The sequence below is a fragment of the Mus caroli genome, unplaced genomic scaffold (genome assembly GCF_978045245.1).
Source record: "Mus caroli unplaced genomic scaffold, Mus_caroli_1 scaffold_15, whole genome shotgun sequence".
Taxonomy (NCBI): domain Eukaryota; kingdom Metazoa; phylum Chordata; class Mammalia; order Rodentia; family Muridae; genus Mus; species Mus caroli.
In genome coordinates this window covers 9,942,733-9,963,967 of record NW_028227270.1, presented here as the reverse complement: position 1 = coordinate 9,963,967, position 21,235 = coordinate 9,942,733, and the positions used below count along the sequence as shown (strand labels likewise).

Genomic DNA, 21,235 nt, shown 5'->3' with positions numbered 1-21,235 from the left:
CATCTAGACATGTTCTTTTTCTATAGAAAAAGGTTTCCTAATTTCTGAAAGATCAAGTAAGACCCAGTAAGATCTTTAAACATGTAAACTTCTCTTTTCACATAATGTTTTAATTATTAAAAAGATCAGTTGCAGCTGGGTGTGGCGGCTCACACCTTTAATCCCAGCACTCAGAGACAGAGGCAGATCTGAGTTTGAGGCTAGCCTAGTCTACATAGTGAGTTCCAGGACAGCCAAGACTAAACAGAAACCATCTAGAAAGAAAAAAAGAAACCTGACCCTTGTACATTAGTTATGAATTTAAGATTGTACAACCCCATCGCCGGGCGTGGTGGCGCACGCCTTTAATCCCAGCACTCGGGAGGCAGAGGCAGGCGGATTTCTGAGTTCGAGGCCAGCCTGGTCTACAAAGTGAGTTCCAAGACAGCCAGGACTATACAGAGAAACCCTGTCTCGAAAAAAACCAAAAAAAAAAAAAGATTGTACAACCCCACTATTCATTTGGCAATCCTTCAAAAAGTTAAACACATAATTATCCTATTGTTCACAATACCTTTATTCAGTATGATCAAAGAACTGATCATGCTTAGCAATTTGTATACCAATGTTTTCAGCACTCCACAATTGTCAAAAGGCAGAATCTCACATTTCCATGAATAGACAAAAGAATAAGCAAAATGTGGCACACAATGAAATGTTAGTCATTAAAAACTTAAAATACCAGTATATGGCATGAGCATAAACAAGCTAACTAGCCAAGTAGCACCTTGATAATCCCTGAATTTAGGAGGCAGAAGCAGGCAGTGATCTCTGATTTCAAAACCAGCCTCATTTACAGAGAAGGTTCCAGGACAAGAGGTACACAAACTGTCTTGAAGAAACAAATTATATGTAAATATACATATATGTATATATATATATATGTGTGTGTGTGTGTGCATTATATATAAATCTATATATATAAAGTATATATAACATGCTACTAGAAAAAAGGCAAACAAAAAAAAAAAATAAAATCGCATGATTCCAGCTATCTCTCTTAAGAAATAAATCTAAGGCTAGAAAGACAGCCTCACTGTCTGCTCTTCCAGAGGTTCAATTCCCAGCAACAACATAATGGCTCACAACCATCTGTAATGGGATTCAATGGTGTGTCGGAAAACAGCTACAATTAATAAAAAAAAAAAGAAAAAAAAAAGAGAGACCAAAAGGAAAAGATCAGCAAGAACTGGTGGAAGGATGAAATGGAAAATGCTAAATACATAAAAATTGTTAGGAAGGGAAACACATTGAATTATTTCATGTAAGCACCTCATGGATGTGGAACTAAGTAATCAATAAAAACATACAACTGAGATGTTAATTTAGGTTTTACCTCAATGAAAACAAGCAATAGGAACAATGTATTATAGCCATTCCATAAACTATAAATCTAGACATACACATGAGAATAGCTTCCCTATACAACTTTAAGTACAACCCTACCCTAAAATTTATTACAACTCTGCATATAGCAGCCTCACAAATAACAGCTTAATAAACAGATCACAGTGAAATTCATTAATAATGAACAATTTGAAAATGCTGTGTCACAGAATAGAAAGCAATAAACAAAACCAAGCATCTCTCCTTATTCCACCCCAAAGGTGCCTGGCTTCTATATATATATGTGTATATATATACACAAGAGACTTAGGCAGACAAGATGATTCGAGGTTACGGATACTTGTTGCCAACCCTGACTGACTATGTAAAGTTTCCAGCCCCTATGGTAGAAAAGAGTCCATTCTCAAACACTAAACTCCGGTCTGGAAATCAACATAGCATGCAAGTCCCATCCCCCCATGAAAAGGCAATCAATCAAATTAATCAATTTAAGAGAAAAATAACTAGCTCAAAAAAATCAAGACTAGCATGTTATAAGGCTGGAGAAATGGCTCAGTGGGTGAAGGCGCCTGCTGCCTAGTCTGATCAATGCAGTCCAATCCCCAGGCCCACACAGTTAAAGCATAGAACAGAGACCACCAGGTTGTGCTCCTCACATGCACTATGGGCACACATGTGAACAAACAAAATGACTAAAATGTAATTTAAAAATTCAAAAACAGGGCAGGCGAGATGGTTCATGGTTCAGTGGTTAAGAGCACTGACTGTTCTTCCAGAGGTCCTGAGTTCAATTCCCAGCAGTCACATGGTGGCTCACATGAGATCTGACCCCAAGTCAGAAGACAGCTACAATGTACTTATGTATAATAATAAACAAATCTTTGGGTAGGAGCAAGCTGACCAGAGCGAGCAGAGGTCCTAAAATTCAATTCCCACCAACCACATGAAGGCTCACAACCATCTGTACAGCTAACAGGGTACTCACATACATAAAATAAATAAATCTAAAAAAAAAAAAAAATTCAAAAACAACAATCAGGCTACAAAAATCTATAAGAAAATGTGTTCACAAACTGGTCCAGCTGTGAATCATGTCCATTCTTTGATATCTGTGTGCATGCTAAGGCACAGGTGTGTAGGTAGACTCACAGCATGGAGAATAGAAGTTGTTTCTCAACCATTCTCAATGTATTTACTGAGTAAAGGTTTGAACCTCAATCTCAAAAACTCAGCTGGATCCCATCTCTACCGATGGGATGGGATTACAGGTGAAGCTCCACAACCACTAGTGAGTCTGGTCTTTTCAGAATGAAATATGGATGTTGGAATTTACCACTGGTAGCTTCTCATTAGTTTATCCAGTTCAGTCACCTTGCCTTCAAGCTCAGATATTTTATCTTCTTGACTCATTCATTCTATTCTATTCCAGAGCTTTTTTATTGACTTACAATGTTTTTCATTTCCAGGATTTCAAGGCCATTTTTTCTCCAATAGTTTAATCTCTTAAAAAAAAAAAAAAACCACAGTTCCATATCTTGTAAGGTCTTGCTTTCTTTTTTTCTATTTTGTTATTTTCAATCACAATCTTACTTTGTTTCATCTCTCTGAACTTACTTTTTAAAAAATCATTCTTTTGCATTGTAGGAATCTCATCGGGACTCACTCTTACTAGATGCCAATACTGTCTGATTAGTAATATGGGGACGGGGAAGGGCTATGTTGCCTTCTATTTTCATGTTTCTTATGTTACTGTGGTGAGACTTATGCCTCTGGGGTTGTCTGGGCTGTCTTGTGGGTGTCTTTACCACCTGACAGTAGAATAGTAACAGTTGAGAACAGCAACAGCTGCTGGCTATTACCACTATGCAAATATCATACTACTTGCCAGTTAACGACAGTGGCCCCTTTAACCTCAATAGCTGTTAAAAGTTTAAGCAATCAAAAATAGTATGGAGCATATTGGGATTTTAAGATTAGGATTGGAAGGGAGTGGAATGGGAAAGGATAGGAAAAAAGCCAAGGTAGGTAAAGCATTAAGAAAGGGCAAGCTGGGGATACCATTAAAGAGTATTAAAGCTATGGGTGGTTGTAATTTAAGAGATTAGAAAAGGAGGGAAGCCGGGCAGTAGTGGCACATGCTCTTTTAATCTAGGCACTTGGGAGACAGGTGAATCTCTGAGTTTGAGGCCAGCCTGGTGTATATAATAAGTTCCAAGACAGCCAGGGGCATAGAATGAAACCTGTCTTAGGGGAAAAGAGAAGAGTGGTGGTTAAAGGACCCGGCACACACATAGCTGCTCACAATTGCCAATACCTCCAATTTCAGGACATCTGACTCCTACAGCTACTCACACACACAAGGCCACAAGCAGGCAGGTAGGCAAAACACGAACACTCGTGTACACAGTATATACACTTTAAATCTTTAAAGTAGCCTAGGCAACATATATATACCTATGACCCTAGCACTAGGAAGTAGAACCAGAAGTTCAACTCAAGGTTATCTGCAACTACTATGCCAGTTCTTGAAAGCTGCCTGGGTTGTGTGAGATCCTGTTTACTAAATGATATATCAAAACAAGCAAAAAAACAAAACATATATGGAGCATAACCTTTAAAAGCCAAAGGGAGGCAGGGGGATTCTACTGCTTGGCTAATTTTAAACAGTTTGGTAGGGCTGACGAGATGGCTGAGTGGATAAGAGCACTGACTGCTCTTCCGAAGGTCCCGTCCAAATCCCAGCAGCCACATGGTGGCTCACAACCACCCGTAATGAGATTGGATGTCCTCTTCTGGTGCACCTGAAGAGAGCTACAGTGTACTTATTTATAATAAATAAATAAATCTTTGGGCTGGAGTGAACAGAGCAAGCAGAGGTCCTAAAAAAATTCAATATCCAACAACCACATGAAGGCTCACAACTGTACAGCTACAGTGTGCTCACATACATAAAATAAATCTTTAAAAAAAAAAGTTTGATCACAGAACCAGTTTTTTCCTGATATCAAACTCTGATTATAGAAATAAAACCTCCTAGGTTTGCCACTTACCAGAACCATTCTGCAAAGCATACAAGAAAATTATAAAACTGTTGTATTTGTTAAAGAATTGCACAAATACAAGCCAAATGTTCTCCCCTCCAAGAAACCATTTAAACAGGAAATATACTATATTCTAGAAACAGGATGTCTTTAATACTTAATATGTTAAGACTACTAGAGAGCAATACATAAAATACACTTTACAGGGCTGAAAAGCTAGCTTAAGCTGGGAACACAGCTCAAGCTGAGCTAACATTTAACCTAGTAGAATGGTGCATATTTTTCATAAGAGAGCTTGGTTTAGGCCGGGCGTTGGTGGCGCACGCCTTTAATCCCAGCACTCGGGAGGCAGAGGCAGGCGGATTTCTGAGTTCGAGGCCAGCCTGGTCTACAGAGTGAGTTCCAGGACAGCCAGGGCTACACAGAGAAACCCTGTCTCGAAAAACCAAAAAAAAAAAAAGAGAGAGAGAGCTTGGTTTTAACTAAAATTCACCAGGAAGGGAGGGAGGGAGAGGAGGGAGAAGCAGGCAAGATCTTATAAAGACTAACATGGAGCTAAAAAATAAAAAATGATGTCTATCACCAACTAAGAGCACTTCATTAAGTACTCTTAATAGGACACAGCATCCACACTGGGCAGCTGACGACTTGCAATTAATTCAGTTCAACAAATATTATTACTGGTTCTGGTTCTGAGACAAAGTCATTACAGCAGGCTGGCCTGAAACTAGTTAAGAGAGGATAACCTTGATAAACTCCTGATCCTCCTGCCTCTTGTGCCGCAGGCCTGAGACCACAGTCTTCCCCACGAGGCCAGGTTATTTGGTGCTGGAGATTTGTCTCGGGAACCTTAGGACTTTGATGCAAGCTCAGGAAACCACACCAACTGAGCGACATTGCCAGTCCCTACAGAACGTGTGTGTGTGTGTGTGTGTGTGTGTGTGTGTGTAAGACTGAAGCTTCATGAGCTTCCTCCCGTCTCTGATAGACTGAGAGGCCTTGAACTTGCAAAAATTGTACAAGCATGAACGGTTTAGAGGGACGACAGATAAGGGGTAAAAATCATTATCTCAAAAAATTTTTAAAATTAAGTACACATATTTATTCTTACTGGGTTTCCTCACAAACTGAAGCAGACTAAATCTTCAACAAATCAATCTACAGGGACTTTTTGTGTGTTAAGAAGTGGTAATGGTAAATTTTAAACTAGAATATGTACTGCAGTGTGAACTAATTGGGACAAATTTTAATTCAAATCAATTAATTTATTGAATGGCCAACAAATACAATTTGGACTAAGCAAAGAACGATACAAGCTAATGAATAATTGTAAAACTAGTCTGCAACCACAGATCCCTTCAGGAGACTTTTGAGTATAATCTCCACCCCCTCCCCCCAAGAGTATTTACTACTAGAAAAGTGCCAACGGGATACAGCATGGCCCCACGGTCTGGAATCTCAGCACCCAGAAAGCTAAAGCAGGAGTACTGCTATAAGTTCATGGCCAGTCTAGGATACCTAGGATACACAGCAAGACAGCCTGAGAAAGCCAAAAAGTACAGCCAGGAATGGATGGTATCGCCTGTCTGTAATCTAAGTACTTGAGAAGGAAGCAGAGGATTACAAACTCAAGGTCATCCACGGCTACAGAGAATTACAGGCCAACATTGAAATGCTCCTATGAAAGGGTAAGGAGGGCAGAATTAGAATTACAGCCAAGTTAGTCTATCCCTGAATCAGTCAATAAATGACAGAACTTGGAAAATAGAACCCCAAGTATTTTATACATTGTAAAGGTTGCCTTAAGGCCAAGACAGTGATACCCCTAAACCTTAGCACTAACTGAAAGGCGGGGGTGGAGAGAAAAAGAAGGGAGGACCAACCTCTCAGACTTTCCCTACTTTACTAATCTGTTGCTACTCTTTTTTTTTTTTAAGTTATTTATTATTATACATAAGGAAGAGGGCGTCAGATCTCATTACGGATGGTTGTGAGCCACCATGTAGTTGCTGGGATTTGAACTCAGGACCTTTGGAAGCACAGTCAGTGCTCTTACCCACTGAGCCATCTCACCAGCCATTGCCTACTCTTTAGTACTGAGTCCTCTTTTATTTTATAAATGTACAAAAATTTCTGCATTACACTACAATACCGCCATAGTCTTTTTTTTTAAAAGATCTTAGTGTTTATCCAAATAAAGAAACTGTGAAACCTTAGTAGGTGCTTTAGTTTATCCTTAATTTGTTTTTCTCACACCTAACACTACTAGGCTTAAGAAATCCCACAGTTGGGGCTTAGTTCAATGATACAACACTAAATGTCTTTATGGCAAAAGTATGATCAAAAACAACATTCTTGGAAGACTTAAAATCACCTTATGACGTAGAATTTCACTTTTTAGAACAAGATTTATACACGAGGATCAGTATCATGTAGCTATCCTTTAAAGAGTGGCCACTGTATTTTCACGTTTCCACAGCCCAAGACACAAGACTTAATACACTTTTAATTAAGCAGAAAATGAAACTATCTTTGATGTCCAATACATAAAAATGATATTTATCACTGTTTCTCCCTGCCTTAAAAATACATGATGAAGTGGGTGGGAGCCATGTATGTGCAACAGGTTGTGTTGAAATTAGACAACTTTGGTTCTCTCTTTCACACTATAGGTATTCTAAGGATCAAACTCAAGCTACCAAGCTTGGACCCTTATGCACTGAGCTGTCTCAACCCTCAATAAATGTTTTAAAAGTAATTTTGCTATCTACAACAAAATAACAGGCCTCATAATTGTGTATTTAAGGCGGACCAACTTTCTAGAATTACATAATCTTTAGCTTAGCATGTTAGACACTACTGAGTTACACTTATATAAAACTATAAGATGCAGACCTTAATAGTGTACACAGAGAAAACTTTTGCTCCCCATCAACTCTGTCCCCTTAAAGCTCCAAACAGATATTGTTAAATACCCAAATAATTAAAACTTCAGCCCCTGCCAGGCATAGTAGTAGTACACACCAGCACTCAAGAGACAGAAGCAGGAGGATCTCTGAGGCCAGCCTGCTCTACAGAATGAGTTCTATCTAGGACAACCATGGCTATACACAGAAACCCTTGAAAAACCAAACAAAAGCAAAGCAAAGCAAACACTGCCTTCTCTCATCCCCTCCTCTCAATACCAGGCATAACAGACATACAATAGCTAGACATTATTTGATGTAAACAGTCATAGCCGGGCCAGCCAGATGGGGAAACATAAAAAACGCTTGCTCTGCAAGCTTGGAAACCCAAGTTAGATTTCCAGAAGCTACATAAAAGTGAAAGGAAAGAACATACTTGTCCTCTTACCTCTACACACACACATATCATGCAGAGGAAAATATCAGCCTTCCTGTCAAAAACCTCTGAGCTGCAAACTGTGTTTACCACCTTATTTCAAAGTGGATTCTGGTGTTTTAGCGATAAATGGCAATCCATGTGGATCCATGTGGTTACATTCATAATAAAAAAAAAAAAATCTCAAGGGGCTGGCGAGATGGCTCAACAGGTAAGAGCACTGACTGCTCTTCTGAAGGTCCTGAGTTCAAATCCCAGCAAAACACATGGTGGCTCACAACTACCTATAATGAGAACTGATGCCCTCTTCTAGTGTGTCTAAAAAAAAAATCCAAAAATAGTTTAGCCGGGCATGGTGGCGCACGCCTTTAGTCCCAGCACTCTGGCAGAGGCAGGCAGATTTCTGAGTTTGAGGCCAGCCTGGTCTACAAAGTGAGTTCCAGGACAGCCAGGGCTATACAGAGAAACCCTGTCCCGAAGAAGAAGAAAAAAAAAAAAAAACAACCTCAAAAGGGTCAAAGTAGCGAAGTCTTTATCAGGTAAACAAACGCAGCCGTTCATACAACAAATGATGCAAACAAGCAAGAACACAGTCTCTGAACGGCCTGATGAGTCGATTTGGCTACAACCCTGTTAAAGATTTCACTAGTCCCCCAAGCACTGAAGCATCAACCTATAATAAAAATACTAACTACATATACCAAATTTAAACCTCAAAAAAGAATAAAATATCTATAATGTGAGTGATCCTTTGACTTTCCCTAATTTCACTCAATACAGTAAATAAATGAGAAAAGGTCCCTGCCCTCCAAGTTTACCTGAGGACAGGCAAAAAAAAAAAAATTAAATGATGTGATTTCAGGCTCTGATGAACTAGGATAGACTAAAAAGGAATGAAAGAACATAGACATTTGCCCACTAACAATAGTTAAGACACAGAGTAGTAAGAGAAAGTCTATCACATCTGAGTTAAAAACCAAACTAGCCAGGTGAAGTACTGAGCAAAACCACAACTAGTTAAAAGGTTAGAGCAACAGAATTCCTGGAACCCAAGAGTTCCAAATGAGCACTCTCCCTGCAAAGAAAGGAAATCAGGGAGAGAAAGGTAGCAGAGAAGAGGGTGTCAAGAGGAGCCAATGAAACAGGTGAAGAAAAAACAAAGCCCTGCCTGTACCTGTGGGATGTGACCTCTTTGGGGTGAAGAACCCTTTCACGGGGATTGAATATCATATATCCTGCCTATCAGATATTTACAATTCATAGCAGTAGCAAAACTACTGCTGAAACAACAACAAAACAATTTTATGGTTGGGGGTCACCACAACCTGAAGAACTATATTAAAGGGTCCTAGAATTAGAAAGATTGAGAATCATTAGTCTTAGACAAAAAAAAAAAAAAAAAAAAAAACCTAGTGTTGGGCTAGAGAGATGGCTCAGCGGTTAAGAGCACTGACTGCTCTTCCAGAGGTCATGAGTTCAAATCCCAGCAACTACATGGTGGCTCACAACCATCTGTAATGAGATCTGATGCCCTCTTCTGGTGTGTCTGAAGACAGCTACAGTGTACAGAATAATAATAATAATAATAATAATAATAATAATAATAATAATAAATATACATTATATATTACATATAATCTTTTAATGAAAAAACTAGTGTTTTCAAGGATAAGAAAGGTAGCCAGAGGCCAATGGGCACTAAGATCACAAAGTTGCAGAGGGAAAATAAGAAACAATAGAAAGACTTATAAAATAGTATGTATAGTTCCAATTAAAGACACTGAAGGCTTTTAAGCAGGAACTTTACCTTGTATTGGTTTTGACCTATGTGTCCACTACCATGTTCAGCACAGTTGCACAGAGGACAGAGATATAGGATCCCCTGGAACTGGTGTCACAGGCAGTGTCATCAGCTCATGGTGGTTGCAACCAAACCATGTCTTCTGCAAAAGCCCACAGTCCTCACCGCTCAGTCATCTTTACAGCCCCAATCACCACCACTTTTAAAGGCTCATTATACTCGGTAAGCAAGCTATATACAGTGCAAATGGCAAAGAAGGAGGCTAATGTAGTCATTCAAATGAAAATAGGATGTGCCTTGTACAAGTGTAGAAAGGATTGGAATACAAAGACTTGAGATCTGAGGTGGAACAAATAGAATTGCTAAGAGTCCCTGGAGAATGGAAGCTAAAGGTGATTCCCAGGTGTTTGAGTTTGATAAGGTAGATCAAAGAAAAAAACATTAACTGAGATAAAAAGGGAAAGGAAAAAAGTAGCAATTATGACACACAGCTTGCCTAGGATACATAAAAGTACTTAAGAATCCCTTCCCATGCCGGGCGCGGTGGCGCACGCCTTTAATCCCAGCACTTGGGAGGCAGAGGCAGGCGGATTTCTGAGTTCGAGGCCAGCCTGGTCTACAAAGTGAGTTCCAGGACAGCCAGGGCTATACAGAGAAACCCTGTCTCGAAAAAAACAAAAAAAACAAAAAAAAAAAAAAGAACCCCTTCCCACAAAAGGCCAAGGCTGTAGCTCAATAGTAGTGTGCTTGTCTAGCCCAATCTCTAGTTCTACCAACTGGGGGTGGGGGGGTGGGGGGGTGGGAAACACCACTGGTCTGAGGTTGCCTTGAAGGTATGGAGTAACATCACAATTTTATATGTGGAAAATTCAAGAAAGATAGTTACATAATATGAAGATCTGGACTGGACATTCAAGGTTATCTAAATAGGGCCAGGCCTTCTGATCTATACCTGTAATCCCAGAACTCAAGAGGGAGATGGACTGCCACAAGTTCAAGGTCAGACTGATCAACACAGGTTTGCAAGCCAACCAAAATGTTATCTCAAAAAACCAAACTTTTATGTAAAAGTATCATTTAAAGCTATGATGCCATACCACAGATTACCCAAGTAATCATAACCAAGTAGGAGCCAAAAGTATAATGCATTGTCTTAACAATTTTAAATGTGTGGTGTATAAATGAAATATTTGAAACACCACTCATATTAAACCTATTGATCAAATTGGTCCCTTCATTTTATATTTACCTACATTCTCCAATTCACTCTCTCCCTTTTGGCTAATCCCATGGTACTCAACACCCTATTTTGGGGGGTCTGGTTTTTTTGATTTTTGTTTGTTTGTTTTGTTTTTTGAGGGTAGTTGCCAAGACAAGGTGTCACTATGTAGCCAGAGTTGTCCTAACCTTGCTTTGCCCAGTAGGCAGACCTTTTGACTCTGCTCCCACTGTGCTGAGATTTCAGGCCTAAGCCATCACCCAATATTCCAAATTCTTAAACTGTAGATCTCAACCCCAAATGGTATCATCTAACTGAATGTAGGAGTGGTGAAAAATCTGACATCAGCAAAAGGATTCTCAGTGCTTAGCAACCAAAACTAATAATCAAAATTTAATAAATCTGATATCTGACAGTATTGACCCATACACTTTCACTGCAGAGTCCTGCACCAGGCAATGCTCTAAGTCCAACATCCGCTTCATTCTGCCTGTGCTGCCATACCACATAGGCTGCTAACACAAATGAAAACTAAATGCTGCCTCAAACATCAGATTCAAGGCTATATTAATCAAGACTATATTATGCTATCAAATGCAGTACTTTATAGACAAAATTTTCTGCTTTTAAACACAATGCTTTAATCACAGGAAACAGACTTGTTTCCTATTACCATTCCTCATCATATAATACTTGGATTGTACTGTCTTAGATTATGATTTTTAAGAAACATTAACTATTTGAGCCAGTCAGTGGTGATGCACCCCTTTAATCCCAGCACTTGGAAGGCAGAGGCAGTTGGATTTCTGAGTTCCAGGACAGCCAAGGCTACATATACAGAGAAACCCTGTCTAGGGGAAAAAAAGAAAAAAAAAAAATTGAGGGTCAGAGAGATAGGTCTGAAAGTTAAAAGAGGTCAATCCAGACTCTACCTCCCAGGAGATGTGGGAGGAGAGAGCAAGTTATCTTGACGGCCACACGCAGGTCCTGGCACTCATACCCAGATGGACTGATGATGATGATGGGTGGAAAAGTAGGTAAGTTTGAAAGAAAGAAAGAAAGAAAGAAAGAAAGAAAGAGAGAGAGAGAGAGAGAGAGAGAGAGAGAGATTGTGGCACTCATACCCAGATGGACTGATGATGATGGGTGGAAAAGTAGATAAGTTTGAATGAATGAAAGAAAGAAAGTTTGAATGAATGAGAGAGAGAGAGAGACACACACACAAAGACCTTGAATTGCTGACTTTAGTTACTTGGAGTTCTGTTTGTTTGCTTTGAAGTGGAAGGTTTACTTGTTGCTTTTTGGTTGTTTCTGTTGTTTTGCTGGTAATTTTTTTAAAGGTCTCACATAATAACAAACTAGCCTACAATTCACTACATAGCTTAACTCCTGATCCCAACCCCCACCACAGCTTCCTCCTCCCAAGCACCAGGATTACAAGAATGAATCACTATGCTGCTGATGAGTTTAACTGTTAAATAAACTTCAGCTTAAAGAGTAGGACAGACTTTTCCAACAATTTCTGCAATGGCTTTAAGCATGCTTCTGCCAACATGTGCAAGTCCATGATCTGTGCTCTCAGGTAAAAAGGAAGCTACTTTTGCCATGGTACTGATGACTGCCTACTCACAACTGCTCAGATTACAGGGACAAAAATAAATTAAATGGAATCAAGACATTTTTATTTTAATTAAAAACTTGTGAGTATGAAACTGTACAAATGCACACACAGGGTGTGTTTGTGCTGCTGTGAGCCTGTGTGATGTGTGCTGGAACAAGAGCTCCTGTCCTCTCAAGTGCACAGCAAGCCAATCAACCTTAACACTGAGGCATCTCTCCAGCCCCAAAAAACCTTTAAAATATTTTTAGTGTAAAAATATAAAATTCAGCTATTACCCAAGCTTAATGTTGATATTTATCTTCTAATTGGTGATACAGGAAAAGTGATAACCACTTTTAGTCTTTTTTAAAAAACAAAACATGGCATGCCAGTCCATTGCAGACTTTAATTCCAGCACTCAGGAAGCAGAGGCAGGCAGATCTGAAATCAAGGCCTACCTTGTCTACACAGTAAGTTAAAGGACAGGCAGGGTTACACAGAGAAACCCTGTCTCAAAAAAAAAAAAAAAAATTTTACTATTTTTGAAGACAGCATATGAGCTGGCTAGAGGTGCGTACATGTCTTTGATCTCAGCACTGGGAAGGCAGAAGCAAGAGAACCCTAAGTTCAAAAGCAGCCTGTTTTATGTCAACACGTACATGGGCACAAAGTACAAAGGAGGTTTTATATTCTAGATTGATCATACTTATGATAATAAATTCCATTTACCTGGCTTATTGCAAGTATATATTATATTGATCTAATATGGAAGAGGGTATTTTGCTTCAACAAAGATGGTTAATTCTATCAACTAAGCTGGACTGAGAAGAGCCTAAGAGATTAATAAAACACTGTGTGTGTCTAAGTATGCACTTCCACAGAATTAAGGGAAGGGTCTACCCTAAATACAGATGGTGCCCTAATGAAATTAGACAGATGAGAGGAAAAAGAAAAAAGCCAATAGAGTTAGCTAGTGCAACCATTCTCTGCTTCCTACTTGCTAATGCTTTGAGAGCCACTCTGCTCTACCCTTGCACCATGATGGACTGAAGATGTAGGCTAAAATCTTTCCTTGAAATCAGGGTTTCCTTGAGGTTTTTAATTACAAGAAAAGTCTAAAAGATAACTTTTAAAAAGACTTACAAGGCAAAGACATAGTTCAGTGGTGTATTCTTTCCCTAGGTGCTCTATTTGTGTTGCCCTGGGTTCTATCTCCAGCTCCAAAAATGCATAAAGTATACTTAGGCTTGATAACATTTGCTTGTATACCCAGAACTTGGAAGAAAAAGGTATACAAGTTCAGGGTTAGCCTGAACTAGAGTTCAGATCTTTTTTTAAAGATTTATCTATTTAATGTATATGAATGAGTACACTGTAGCTGTACATGAGTCTTCATGTGGTTGTTGGGAATTGAATTTAGGACCTCTGCTCGCTCCAGTCAACCCCGCTCTCTCCTGCTCGCTCCCGGCCCAAAGATTAATTTATACATAAGTACACTGCAGCTGTCTTCAGCCAGCACCAGAAGAGGGCATCAGATCTCATTACAGGTGGTTGTGAGCCACCATGTGGTTGCTGGGATTTGAACTCAGAACTTTCAAGTGCAGAACTTTGAACTTCAGAAGGACAGTCAGTGCTCTTACCCACTGAGCCAGCCTATAGTTCAGATTTCGTAAGAGTGAGGAAGAAAGGGAAGAGAGGGAAGGGGGAAGAGGAAGAAGGGGAAAAGGAGGAAAGAAATGGAGAGAAGGGAAGAGGAAGGACTAAGAAGGATGGGGAAATAAAGGGGAGATAAGAGGGAGAGGAGGATTTCCAGAAATTTCTACCAAATCACAAAGTTCTAGTAGACAGGAATACTGGGATAAAAGCTACTTTACGTGAACAAAAAAATTACTTGGCAAAATTCAGTTGCAGTACCATCTCAAAAGAGAAAGCAGGAGGAAAAAAAAAAAGAAGAAAAACAAATTCAAAATCAGGTTCTGTCACCTAACCTCTTAGATAAATTATTTAACTATACACTGAATGTCTTTGTGTGACTCAAGATGGTTCAGAGGTTAAGAGCATCTACTGCTCTTGTAGAGGACTTGGGTTTGAGTCCCAGAACTTACATGTTCCAGAATGATGATTATCAACCTGCAACTGTATCATATTCACCTAGGGATATAAAATTTAGTTGCTACACAAAATGAAATGTTCTTTTGAAACAGAATAGCATTTTACTTTTCTCATTAATACCTTAAGCCTTGATATGGGTTCAGAAGAAACACTACTTGTATAACCTTGGAAAAACATGAAATCCCTGTGCCTACTACATTTTCTCAACTGTAAAATGTGAGTAAACAGGCCTTCCCACACAGGGTGTCCATGAGGGCTAAAACTTAAAAGGCTCAAAATAGCATAAATCATGGTATAAACACTGATAAATATTACTTAGTTATTAGGATTCATTCATTGCTGAACATAATAGAATACCCTGTAATCTCAGTATTCACCAGTTTGAGGCAAGGAACCACAGAAAGTTCAAGACCAGCCAGGGATATATGTTAAAATCCTGTCTCAAAAATAAAAGATTGTCTACAACAACAAACTTTTGGACAAATATGCCAACTATAGTGAAATATACCTGTGATCTCAGCAATAGAGAGGTTGAGTCAGGACGATTTGTAAATTCTAGGCCAGATTAGGCTAGAAAGCAAAGAATGGAGAAGGGATGAGGGAAGGGGGATGGGGGAGAAGAAAGGGTAGGCTATCTTTACCCTTAAATACGTAAATACTTTCTGAAGATATACAATGACCCAACTAGTATATAAAAACACCCTATTAGTCATTAGAGAAAGTATATCAAAAACTAACCACAAATGGACCACTAGGGGCTGGAGAGACAGCTGGTTGGTAAGGGCCCTTGCTGCTGCTGCTGCAGAGGTTAGGTTCCCAGCATCCACATCAGACACCTCACAACTGCCTGTATTTTCAGCTCCATGGGCTCTGGTGCCTCTGGCCTCGAGCATGCACTTACACAAACACACACAAACAATTTAAAAATAAAAAGGAGAGTATTTGTAGCCCTTTAATCTTGGCACTCAGGAGGCAGAGGCCAGCATAGTCTGAAATAGAGTGAGCCAGAGGTACATAGAGAAATCCTGTGTGGAAAACTCAAGAATGTTATTGGGGAGGGTGGGCCTAGAGATTTTGCTAAGAGCACTGAATGCTCTTCCAGAAGACCTGAGTTCTCAATCTCAATTCCCAGCATCCACATGGCATTCACCTGTGTCTGTAACTCCAGTTCCAACGAATTCAATGCCCTCTTCTCATTAGACACAAACTCAATGCCCTCTTCTCATTAGACACCAATGCTAACTGAAAGACCAGGAAAAAGTGTAAACAATAAACACAGGTGAGTTATAGCTCAGCACTTGTTTCAAATGCAATTTAAGTTCATCCTTTAATATGGACCCCTAAAAAAGAAAAATAACAAAATACCTTACACCTCCACAAGTCATACAGCAGCTGTTAGTAAGCGTACTGAGTACATATAAATACCGAGTAAGACCTGCTCTAGGAGATCCAAGAAGATTGTGGTCCTAGCTGATATAACAGGTATTTAGTGAAAAACCTAAAGGGAGCCAAAACATCAGCTAAGCTTTTTCTTTTTTTAAATACAAGTACACTGTAGCTGTCTTCAAACACACACCAGAAGAGGGCATCAGATCCCATTATGTGGTTGCTGGAAATTGAACTCAGGATCTTTAGGAAGAGCAGTCAGTACTCTTAACTGCTGAGCCATCTCTCCAGCCCTAATTAAGCTTTGATTATGTATTTTGGGAAGGTTTCTGAGCCTTTTTACGAATAGGATGAAAAGCAAACAAGTTAGCTGCTTCCTTAATGGGAAAAAAAAATTCTAGCATAGCAAATCAAACTTTGAAATGGGAAAGCAAAGTTGTATGTCTTAAGAAGTAAAAATTACAATTTCAGATTGACATGAATGGAATCCAGGTAATACCATTAACAAATACAAAAAACAGAAAGAATAGTTTAGGATAATGTAAAAATAAAACACTGGGCTGGTGAGATGGCTCAGTGGGTAAGAGCACCCGACTGCTCTTCCGAAGGTCCAGAGTTCAAATCCCAGCAACCACATGGTGGCTCACAACCATCCGTAACGAGATCTGGCGCCCTCTTCTGGAGTGTCTGAAGACAGCTACAGTGTACTTACATATAATAAATAAATAAATCTTAAAAAAATAAATAAAACACTGTCAAACACTGTTTGACATATAAACTGAATTAAGTAGATTCTCTTAATATTATATATAACTTTACACATAACTTCCCAACATCATTTCTATCAGTTTAATGAAAAGGCAAAAAAAAAAATAGAGTAAATACACAATATCACATTTCCTTTTTCTAGATACGTCAGATCCTCAAAAATTACCCTTTTCTCACATCACACCTGCATCTAAATAAACTACTATATCAAAACCTCATCAGGGCCTGGGCCATAGCTTCCCAGGTAAAGTCACTTGCTGCAGATCCTAATGACCTAAGCTGGATGGCAGAGATACACATTTTTGAAAGAACCCAATTTCTGAGAGCTGTCCTGACTTCCGCATGAATGTAGGTGTGCAGACAGGTATACCCAAACACACATACATACACACAGAGTCTTGCATTATAAGTGACACAGACAAGACCAACTACAGTGGTGTGGATCTGCAATTCCTCCAGGAGGTAGAAGCAAGAGGATCTCACCAACAGCTTTAAAAACAAAACAAAAAAATCTATGTAGTAATTTCAGTCCAAAAGCAGAAAGAAAAGCACTAATATTTAGATCCACATCTGTAAGAAACTCTATGGTTAAAAAACCACATTTTAATTTGTAACTAAAAGTAAAGATCATCCAAATAGTTATCAACAAATAGCAAAACTAAACAGCAGCTGCTTCTTTTTTAAGCTTATCCAACCTCTAGAGTATGTATAATCAGGGTTAACCCAAGAGGAATGGTAGACAGGAAAAAAATAACAGCAAGGAAAATGTTCAAAAATAAGGACAGTGTAAGTAAAGTAACTGAGAGTACTGACTGGGCTGGGCTAGCACACTGAGATGAGTAAATTGAGTACAGACTGGGCTGAGGGCACTACTCAGGGTGAAGGCTTGTCTAGCATGAAAGCCCATCCTCAACACAAAATAAAACAAAACTATCAGAGGGATTAAGAGTATGGGCAGAGTCAGGTCACTTGCATTCTAATTCTAAGCAAGCAACCCTTTCTCACACCATTAATTACACTACTCTCCTTATAGTATAAAGAATGGATATCATGTAAAAATAAGGAGCAAAACATGACACCATATTCTGTAACTGCTAGTTATTTTAATTACACTAAAAACTCATTGAGGACAAGAGTCAAAGGAACTAGAAGTATGAAAGAGAGGGGTTTTTTGAGGGGTCTCCTGCTCCCCAGTTTTTGAGCTTGATTGCTCTGAAACTGTAGACTTAGACCTTCCTGTCTCTTGAATGCTGGGATAAAAAGGCTCACACACCACTCAGGACCTACTTCAATTTCTTACTCCCATTAAAGATACACACTTTCATACAAATAACTTCAAAAACCAAATAATACAGACTATCCCAAGTGATAGATGGATGTTCTTGTCCTCATCAATTTTTACATAAATTAAGACAAAACCAATTAAAATGCTGCACACAAGACCTGGCATGGCAACATGCAAGTGAATTTCAGCATATTTAAGTCAGGAGGAGCCCATGTTCCAGGCCACCCTCAATACATAACTGTCTCAATATTTTTTAATTTTTAATAACTACTAATGATCTTTCAACACAGAAAACATATATAATCCAGTCTGTTAGAATATAGAGAATGGAACTCTAACTCCAACTTCGGAACAGACAATGTTAAACATGACTATCCGAATACTAACTTTTAGACTATCACTTCTTTAGATTTAAAGAAACTAACATACTTCAACAGATTAGCAAGGGGGAAAACTCTTTAGAAATAAACAATTTACTGAAGATATAAAACCTTGGAAAAAGAGTTGAAAAATTACAATTTTCTACCTCAGAAAGGGCATTAGATTAAATAAACTAAACACAGCTATATTAACCTCTTTACTAACGGTTGAAAAAAAAAAAAAAAAACCTCCCGAACGCCCCAACACACAGGAAAATGAAATGTAATAACTAAGAGCAGCTAAAGGCAGCCTAGGTTGAAGAACTGGCCCAGTGACCTGAGTTTGACTCCAGGCACCCACATCAGGCAGCTGACAACTGCTTTAACCTCAACTCCAGGTGATCTAATACCCCTCAAGCAAGTAGTAAAATAGAGAGATTCACTAAAGATTCCTACATTTGTTAAAAGAATTTCCACTACAGCAAATACTATCCAAAACTTTAAAAAAAATTTAAAAAAAAACTATCTATGAACTTAGGCCAGCAGGAAGAATAGAATTTATAAGTTTACATGTACATATATCATGCTACGTATATGACATACACACACACGCACACACACGCACACACAGTTTAAAGATTAAGTCAGGGGCTGGAGACATGGCTCAGCAGTTTAGAGCACTGCCTGTTCTTCCAGAGGTCCTGAGTTCAATTCCCAGCAACCAGATGGTGGTTCACAACCATCTGTAAGGGGATCCAATACCTTCTTCTGGTGTGTCTGAGGATAGCTATAGTGTACTCACATACATAAACTAAATAATTCTTTAAAAATGAAAACTTAAGTCGATTTGCTCAGTGCTTGTGCTTATTCCCAGTAACCTTTAACTGAAGCGTGTGGACTATAAACTGCTTCAATAAGAGGTTTCAAAAACTTTTTTTTTTGGGGGGGGGGGAGGGGGGGTCGAGACAGGGCTTCTCTGTGTAGCCCTGGCTGTCCTGGAACTCACTCTGTAGACCAGGCTGGCCTCGAACTCAGAAATCCACCTGCCTCTGCCTCCTGAGTGCTGGGATTAAAGGCGTGCGCCACCACACCGGGCTATGTTTCTAAAACTTGTCTGTAATGTGTTAAACATGTAGAATTGTTGTACCTTAAAACAAGCTATTTCTTAAGATATCAAATTTAAAGCCAAACCTGCATTATTCTCCGTTACACTACCTCTAAACTAGATCTCTAAACTATGTGTTTAGTAATAGTCTAAACTCACACTTGTGTGGACTTTCCTGCGTTTGCACTATGCTATCGTTCATAAAGCGGAAAGATTACTGACCAGATGTACTTAGGTTTTTTCAACTTTAAAAATACAAAAACTTTTAATAAGACTGTACTGTCTGAAACATTTGTAAACCTTAAAATTGTCTCCATTTCAATTTGCTATATAGCTAAACGGCTGGCTATTTTCAGACTATCCAGAAATGTAATCAGAAACATGTTTTTCAAGAAACTGCAAGGTTTCCAAATATAACACGGGATCAATCTGACTCTTATTACAGACTACAGATGAACATCTAATTTGCTCACAAGTACTTACAAATTCCAAAAGGACTGCACAAGAAGGTGTTGATTTCTTCTCTATAAGCTTTATGTTTTCCAGTTTGTTTTTTTATTTTGTATCCTCTGAAATATCCAAGTTCTTTGAAGATACTTAACCTATGACTATTTGACATAGAGTTACTTGAAGTCAGCTACCCATATTTATTTTGAAGTTTTCATATGGCTAGATCCAGAATTAGCCAGGTTCCTTGTATTTAAGAGCAAGGTCTTCTTTAGTATTCCATGTACTTGTCACTGTTGTACTTATCCACTCCAGAAGAAATATCCAATGTATGTGCCAAAAAGCAGAAACAAAAAGAAAACTTTCACATCTGAAGATTACTTCTAAACATCAGCGTATATAGACAGACAGCTATCTCAATACTACCATGCTGGTGTGAAAATGGACATCTTACATTCCCAAGTAAATAAAAGATAAAAAGAAAAAAACGCTGTATTCTTTCAATGTCTTCATTTAGAAAAGCTGTCCCATTGTAATATGAAAAAAGCTGAAGTCAAAAATTACTAAAACTTTTAATAAAGGTAAAAAGAACTGCCACAAAACTTCAGCAATATTTAAACAGTAATTTGAAACTGCTGAAACTACTTGGTACACAAATCAAACATATCTTACAGTTTTGGCTGAAGAACACCAACAGGAGAGGGGAAAGAGACAAAAATAACACCAGATGAAATGCTTTAACCACTTATATAATCCGTTTGAACCAAAATACTGAAGAAATGGCTGGATCTTTTAGTAGCTCGTTGAATTTGTTCACTACTATCAATTCACTTCAGAGATGATTCTTGTCAATTTTAATTAACTTCTGGAGCAAAATTGCCCAAAACAAAAACAAAACTGTAATTCCAAAATGGCCACTTGAAATATCCGGGGCCTTTTAAACAAAACCTAGATGATGATCTTCATACGCCAAATTCAATCACCTGTAAAAGTTGTATTAGGAAAAAAAAAAACTTAAGTCAGTTTTTATTTATTTTCAAATCAAAATTAACCCCCATTTGGAAAAAAAATTAACCTCTGGGAAAAAAAATTTTCCCACACAGTCGTAAAAAGAGAGCTGGGGGAAAAGTCGTTTCCTAGCCCTCCATGAAAGTCTACTGAATTTTCATTCAGTAGAAAGGGGGTTAGAAAACTGTGGGCGACGGTATCACTGAAGAGTTCCGATTTCACCTGGGAACTGGGTGCAGGTAGTGAACTGGAGAGGTTGCATGTGCCCAACTTAAAAACTTTGAGCAAGTGGCCCACGGTCTCAGCAGTGCACTTCCCCGATTCTCTCTCATGTGCCAAAGGAAAACAAATGGACAGGTGGTGCTGCCACGGAGCG

General features: G+C 38.8%; 1 protein-coding gene across 4 annotated transcripts in view; it reads right to left on the bottom strand.

The window, feature by feature from the left end:
• Gpbp1 (GC-rich promoter binding protein 1) overlaps nt 1–21,235 on the bottom strand; it is a 66,794-nt gene that overhangs the window by 44,311 nt on the left and 1,248 nt on the right. For all 4 annotated transcript variants that reach the window (XM_085830821.1, XM_021180304.3, XM_085830822.1 and 1 more), the window contains exon 2: nt 19,888–20,834. The gene's annotated coding sequence lies outside the window, so the exon portion shown is untranslated. The remainder of the gene's footprint in view (nt 1–19,887; nt 20,835–21,235) is intronic.